The following is a 6,717-nucleotide window of genomic DNA, read 5'->3' as shown; positions in this document are numbered from 1 at the left end:
GAACATTTTTTTAAAAGCAAAATTATAGTTAGAAAACCAATATAAGGTTAACACTTTTAATTCAAGTAAGTGTGGTAGGGAAAAAATGGTAAGATGTTAGAATCTCTTGAAATATTGGCAAAATAAAATAGTAGTGAAATGTCAATGTTTCTAAAGAAGACTCCTTTTGTAGTCCGAGAGTGGAGGGTAAGAGAAAAAAAGAGGAGGAACCCTAGTGAGATGGATTGGCAAAATGGCAAAATCAATGGGCTCAAGCGTGGCAACAACTGTGAGGTTGGCCCAGGACAGGGCAGTGTTTTGTTTTGTTGTGCATGGGGTCGCTATGAGTCAGTACCAACTCGATGGTACTTACAGCTTAACAACAACAACATATTATATTTATCAATAAATATTTTTAATGTGCTTTAAAGCCTATAATTTCCAACAACAATGACAATGGCATTTCAAATCTTAAAGAATTATGATAATCCTTAAAATATAAAATATTTACTGATGAAGATCAAAGACCACAGCGTTCAGTATGGATTGCTTCTCAATGTAAAGAAAACAAAAATTTTCACCGCTGGACCAATAAACAGCATTCTTATCATTGGAGAAAAGATTGAAGTTGTCAAGGACTTCGTTCTTCTTGGACTCTAAGAACTCATCTTTGAAAGAGCCCTGATTATGCAGTAGCTAAGCACTAGGTTGACTGATAACTGAAAGGCTAGAATTCACGAGCTACTCCACTGGGGGAGGGGATGCGGAGTGGCAGTGTGCTTCAGTAAAAATCACAGCCTTGGAAACCTTGTGCGATAGTTCTACTGTATTCTGTAAGGTCATTATGAGCCAGATTGATTGGACTGCAGTGGCAATGGACCTCATCTATGTCTCTTCCCAGGTCTCTACTTATACATATAAGTAGAAGTCACTAAAGGATTACTTTCAGATAATCAATTAGTGGAAGTTTTTCTTTGTGGGGATAAAGACAAAATATTTTATTGGAGTGGTGCCACATTAGTTGAAAATTACTTAAAATTTTCTTAAGTCATTAGTCTTATTCATTGTTACTCCTTGATATTATTTCACAACCTTTACTAAATGTGCGTCATATTTATGTTATGTCAAAAGTTTGTTTTTTTTACTCAATGTAATAGTCTTTGGAAGAATAAGAGGATACTCTTGTAATATAGGTTGAAACACAAACAAACAAAATAAAAAACAACCATATGAGTTTTATATACAACATACCTTATGGACTTATACCCCAAAGAGCAATACTGTTTAGAAATGTTTGCCATAGTGTAGCTCGATAATAATGAATGAGTGTTGTTATTCTGAAGGATTTTGATCATTCAAATTAAAATTTTACTATATATCTTGGGGTGGCAATGTAGGAGAAGCGCTGCACTGAGAACCTCAAAGTTGTCAGTTCAAACACATCGGCTGTTCATTGGAAACCCTGCACAAGCTTGTTGTACGTCTGAATGGACTCAGCAGCACTAAACAACAACAGAAACATACATTTTAGCTGTTGTTAGTTGCCCTCGACTGGATTCTGATTCATGATAATGCCATGTGTACAGAGTTTTCAAAATTATTACCATTTGAAAGCAGATTGGTAGATAAATTCTAATGAAAGCAAAATGATATTACTCCACGTGAAAAACTAATAAATTTTTAATGAAAACAATAAATTCACACATTTTTTAAACTCCTATTGTTCTCACTTACATATTCCTATTCTTTGCAGTCCATTGAAATATAGACTTGCAACTGGAAACACATCTTCTTGACAAATGCCAAATTAATAGATATAGAACAACTATATATATATCATCTGTCTATACTGATGAGAAGTTCATTAGCTCACAAGGGAGGACTGTAGATTTTCATTTTTATTTCTTTGAAATTTTCAAATATTTGATAATTTCCTTTCTATTTAGGAGAAATGGGTATTTCAAATAAGTTCACATTGTGATTTTAGTTCCATCTTAGACTATGAAAATTCTGGTATTTTCACCTGAAGATTTTTCAAATGTTTACAAATGAAATTTATGTGGAAGGCTAGAAAGAAAGGTAAATTCAGCTTGAATATGAAGGAAAGTTTAAGGACAAGATGTCCCCCTTTACTTTCTATTTCTCTAATAAAAATAATAGCAGTATCATTATTGGTTTGTTAATTACTGGGTATGCAAAAGATATCTGGCATTATGATTTATTCTAACCATTCAAGATGGTGTATACTAATTCATTCCCATTCAAGAGAGATTAATTAAATCTCATAGTGTTCTACTTTCTTTTTTTGTGCATAACCGTTGTTGTTGTTAAGTGCCATTGAGTTAGTTCCAACACATGGCAACCCTGCATTGGGTTTCCAAGTAGCAGCTGATGACTCTGAACTGCCAACCTTGGAGTTCAACCCAACCTTTCAGTCTAGTGCTTTATCCTACAGTGCCACACAAGGACTGCTATTGGAGTCTTAAAAGCCCATGAGCAGCCTAAGGTGCAACTATTAGTCTCTCCTTTTCTGGAGGAAAGAAGAGTGATGACAATTGATGGCACATGGAAACAGTGCAATAGACTAATAGACCAGGAGAACACCAGTCTTCGGAACCCTGTTGAAGAACTAGTTGGTACCTGACTACTACAACCAACTGCTCTGAAAGGGATCACATTAAAAGGTCCTGGATAGTGTGGGAAAAACTGTGGAATAACACTTAAAAACATAACAAAAGACCATTCTTACTGGTCAGGTAGAGCCTGGTAGACTCCCTAAGACTAAGGCTCAATATTCAGCCAAATAATAAACAGTTCTATGTTGTTGTTGTTAATTAGCCTCAATTTTTTTTCTGACTCATAACAAATGTGTATAGGATTTCTAAGGAGCAGCTGGTGGGTTTGAACTACCAACCTTGTAGTTAGCTGTCCAGTTTATCCTACAGAGCCTTCTTAGTCACTTTTCAGACCAGGACTTGAACTTATCTCCAAGACTTCATTTTGATCCTAACAATTATTGTTGTTGGTAAGTGCCGTCAAGTTGGTACCGACTCATAGAGATCCTGTATAGGGTTTCTGAGGAGTGTCTGGTGAGCTTGAACTGCCGACCTTGCAGTCCAGTTCATTAACTCACAGTGCCACACTACAACTCAAGCCTAACAATAGATAGATCTATATGGGGAGCAATAATACTAGTGAGATACACACATCTTAAAATAATCAACCATTTGAGATTAAAAGGGGTAGCATTTAACCCATGCAAAGTTTAAAAGAGTTAGGAAAAAGGGAGGGATTGAAATAAGAAACACAGTGAGGAAGTAGGGTAAGTGATGCTATATTGAAGGGATTGCAGTTGATGAGATGAACAAACTGTGTATGAATTGTCAAATGTAAAACCACTCTGAAAGCCTTCATACAATTCAAAGAAAAAGAAAAATTTTAGCAACCTGGGAAATGCCATACAGATAGTGACTGACCAAGTTAGACTTTAAATAAAAAATAACCCTGAGGGCGGGGCCGGCTGGCATCACTTGGCGCCCAGCGTGGGGAGCGCTGCCCGCGGCCCCCGTGGGACCTCCCCACAAAGGGCTGCGGAGCTGCATAGTTCGCCTCCGCTGGCGTGGAAATTTGTTGCACGTCTTGGGGCTTTGTTTGGTTTTCCTTGGATTTTTTTTTTTTCTTTCTTTCTTTCTTTCCCTAGTTATTTTGGACAAAATCTCGGTCCATGATGTTAAAATTGAGCGAGGAATCTTGGTGGCACTGAGGGCTTTTGCAGAAGGTGCAGTTTGGATTCTGCTTTTCCCAGGATGGCAGCTTGCTCTTGGCCGGATGAATCTTCTCTGCCTGCCGGCCGTGGAAATAGCTAAAGCAGCTTGTTAGTTGATTTTTAAATTTCTTAGTGTTTGTGTTTAAAGCCGTACATGCACAGAGGAATAATCGCCACGTTAAATAATCATATGGGTGATTATAAACAGGTTTCCTAAGAAATAGCTTCACCAAGATGTCCAGTGATAGACAGAGGTCAGATGATGAGAGCCCCAGCACCAGACCAGGGAGCCCCAGCCGCTCCAGAGCCTGAAGAACAATAGAAAACCATCTGCCACTCAGCAGAAGAAAAACACCAAAACTGTGTAGCCAACCACTGCTAAATTATCCACTAGTGTGAAAAGAATTCAGAAGGAACTAGCAGAAATCACCCTTGATCCTCCTCCTAACTGCAGTGCTTGGCCTAAAGGAGATCAACTATACCTGGTCCCCCAGGTTCTGTATGTGAAGGTGGTGTGTTTTTTCTGGATATCACATTTTCTTTAGATTATCCATTTAAGCCACCAAAGGTTGCTTTCAACACCAGAATTTATCACTGCAATATCAACTGTCAGGGAGTCATCTGTCTGGACGTCCTTAAAGACAACTGGAGTACTGCTTTGACTATTTCAAAGGTTTTGCTGTCTATTTGTTCACTTTTGACAGATGGCAATCCTGCGGATCCTCTGGTTGGAAGCATAGCCAATCAGTATTTGACCAACAGAGCAGAGCATGACAGGATAGCCAGACAGTGGACCAAGAGATACGCAACATAATTCACATAATTTGTATGCAGTGTGAAGGAACAGAAGGCATCTTCTCATGTGCTGCAAATCCTTTAGCCTTTACAATACGGACTTCTGTGTATATGTTATACTTATTCTACTATCCGCTTTTATCCTTTGGAGGCTGGGAGACTTCCTAAAAAGGTAAATGATATCAAGAGTAGAACTTTGTAGCTGTAGATTAGTTATGTTTAAAATGCCTACTTGCAAGTCTTGCTTCTTTGGGATAACAAAATGTATTTTGTGATGTACTAAGGACACTGGTCCTGAAGTCTGCCAAATATAATAGTGCATTTTAGCCTAATTCATTACCTGTATGAAGTTATAAAAGTAGCCGTAGATGACTAGGAATGATGTCATTTGTATTAAATCCAGATCTATTTCTGAGTATGTGGTACATGCTGTTGTGAAAATGTTTTACCTTTTACCTTTGTCAGTTTGTAATGAGAGGATTTCCTTTTACCCTTTTTAGCTCAGAGAGCAACTGATGTATCATCACAAACATCATAAATATGCTCCTGAAGGGGAAAAAAACCCACAAAAAACAAACCCTGAACCCAAATCTTGTTATTTTGACTATTGTCTCTAAAATATTAAGCTATGCATTCCAGAGATAATTACTGATATACATGATAGGGTTTTTCAATAGTCTGTAGTAATGACTTTCTGTATTCTCTGCTTTCAGCCAAGATCCATCTGACGTCAGCAATGATATCCATTGTCCCACATCCTTGTCTGAATCCAGCTAAAGCCTGTGGTACTGTTGCAGACATTTTTTCAATTATCTTCAGCAAAATTTCACTTGCATGTGATATTAATGATATTCTTTGATGATATTAATGATATTGTCCAAAGTTTACCTGTGTCTTACTGACTATGCAAAGGCTTTTGACTGTCTTGATCATCACATTATAGATAACGTTGTGAAGAATGGATATCCTGGAACAATTATACTCATGAGGAACTGGCACATAGACCAAGGGGCAGTTGATCAAATGGAACAAGGGATTACTGAATGATTTAAAATCAAGAAGGTATGTGACACCATATTTATTCAATCTGTATACGGAACAAATAATTTAAGAAGATTGATTATATGAAGAAGTATGTGGTACCAGGATTGCAGGAAAACTCATTAATAACCTGCAATGTGCAGATGATACACATTGTTCATTGAAAGCAAAGAGGACTTGAAATACTGATGAAGATCAAATACCACAGTATGGATTGCACCTCAGTGTAAAGGAAACAAAAATCTTTACAACTGGACCAATAAGTAGCATCATGATAAATGGATAAAATATTGAAGATGTCAAAGACATCATTTTCTTTAGAAGGGGCTAGTGAGTTCCAACTGTTGAACATTGAGTTATCAGTCAAGCACTTAACTACTGTGCCACGATGGGTACCAGTAGCTCTGATTTCGGCCTGGGTAACTGTCAGAAAGTTTTAAACTTGGACGCTTGTAAAACCCATTTTAGGAACCCCATGAACTAACTCTCAAGGTGTTCTTAGTTTTCACTTGTAAAGCGTTATGGCCTATTAACTTGAACATAATTCTTGAAACTAGACTTTTTTACCTCTATTTTTAGCTAGGCAAGTTTACCCCTTGTTAGCCAACCTGGTATGTCCCCTATCTAGGATAGCCATCATATTGATGTTAAACTTAGTGTATACACAGGAGAGGTATAGGGCACTATAGCCAGAACTCCTAGACGATGATTATACTGCCTCAGTCTGCCTAATAGCTGAAACTATGGGAGTGCTTCAGAGTTTGGTACAAAAAAGTCTGTTTTGTGCTTGTTGTCTTTTCAAATTTGTTTTGTTGTTGCTCTTAAAAACATACACAGCAAAATATACACCAATCCAACAGTTTTTACATGTACAACTTGATGACATTGATTATATTTTTCAAGTTGTGTAACCATTTTCCCCTCCTTTTCTGACTTGTTCCTTCTCCATTAACATAAACTCACTGCTCCCTATGGTTCTGATCTAATCTTTCAATTTTCTGTTGTCAGTTTGATCCCATATGGTTAATTCTTTTAAAAAAAATAGTTAATTTAAACAATTGTTTGGTTTTTACAAGATTTCAGACAATATTGTTAGTTTAAGGTTTAAAGATGATTTCAGATGTATATCTACACTT

General features: G+C 37.1%; 1 pseudogene; it reads left to right on the top strand.

The window, feature by feature from the left end:
* Positions 1–3,979: 3,979 nt before the first annotated feature.
* Positions 3,980–4,559, top strand: LOC102820981 (annotated as a pseudogene).
* Positions 4,560–6,717: the final 2,158 nt, after the last annotated feature.

The sequence above is a fragment of the Chrysochloris asiatica genome, unplaced genomic scaffold (genome assembly GCF_000296735.1).
Source record: "Chrysochloris asiatica unplaced genomic scaffold, ChrAsi1.0 scaffold00027, whole genome shotgun sequence".
Lineage (NCBI taxonomy): Eukaryota > Metazoa > Chordata > Mammalia > Afrosoricida > Chrysochloridae > Chrysochloris > Chrysochloris asiatica.
This window is presented reverse-complemented; position numbering and strand designations above follow the sequence as displayed.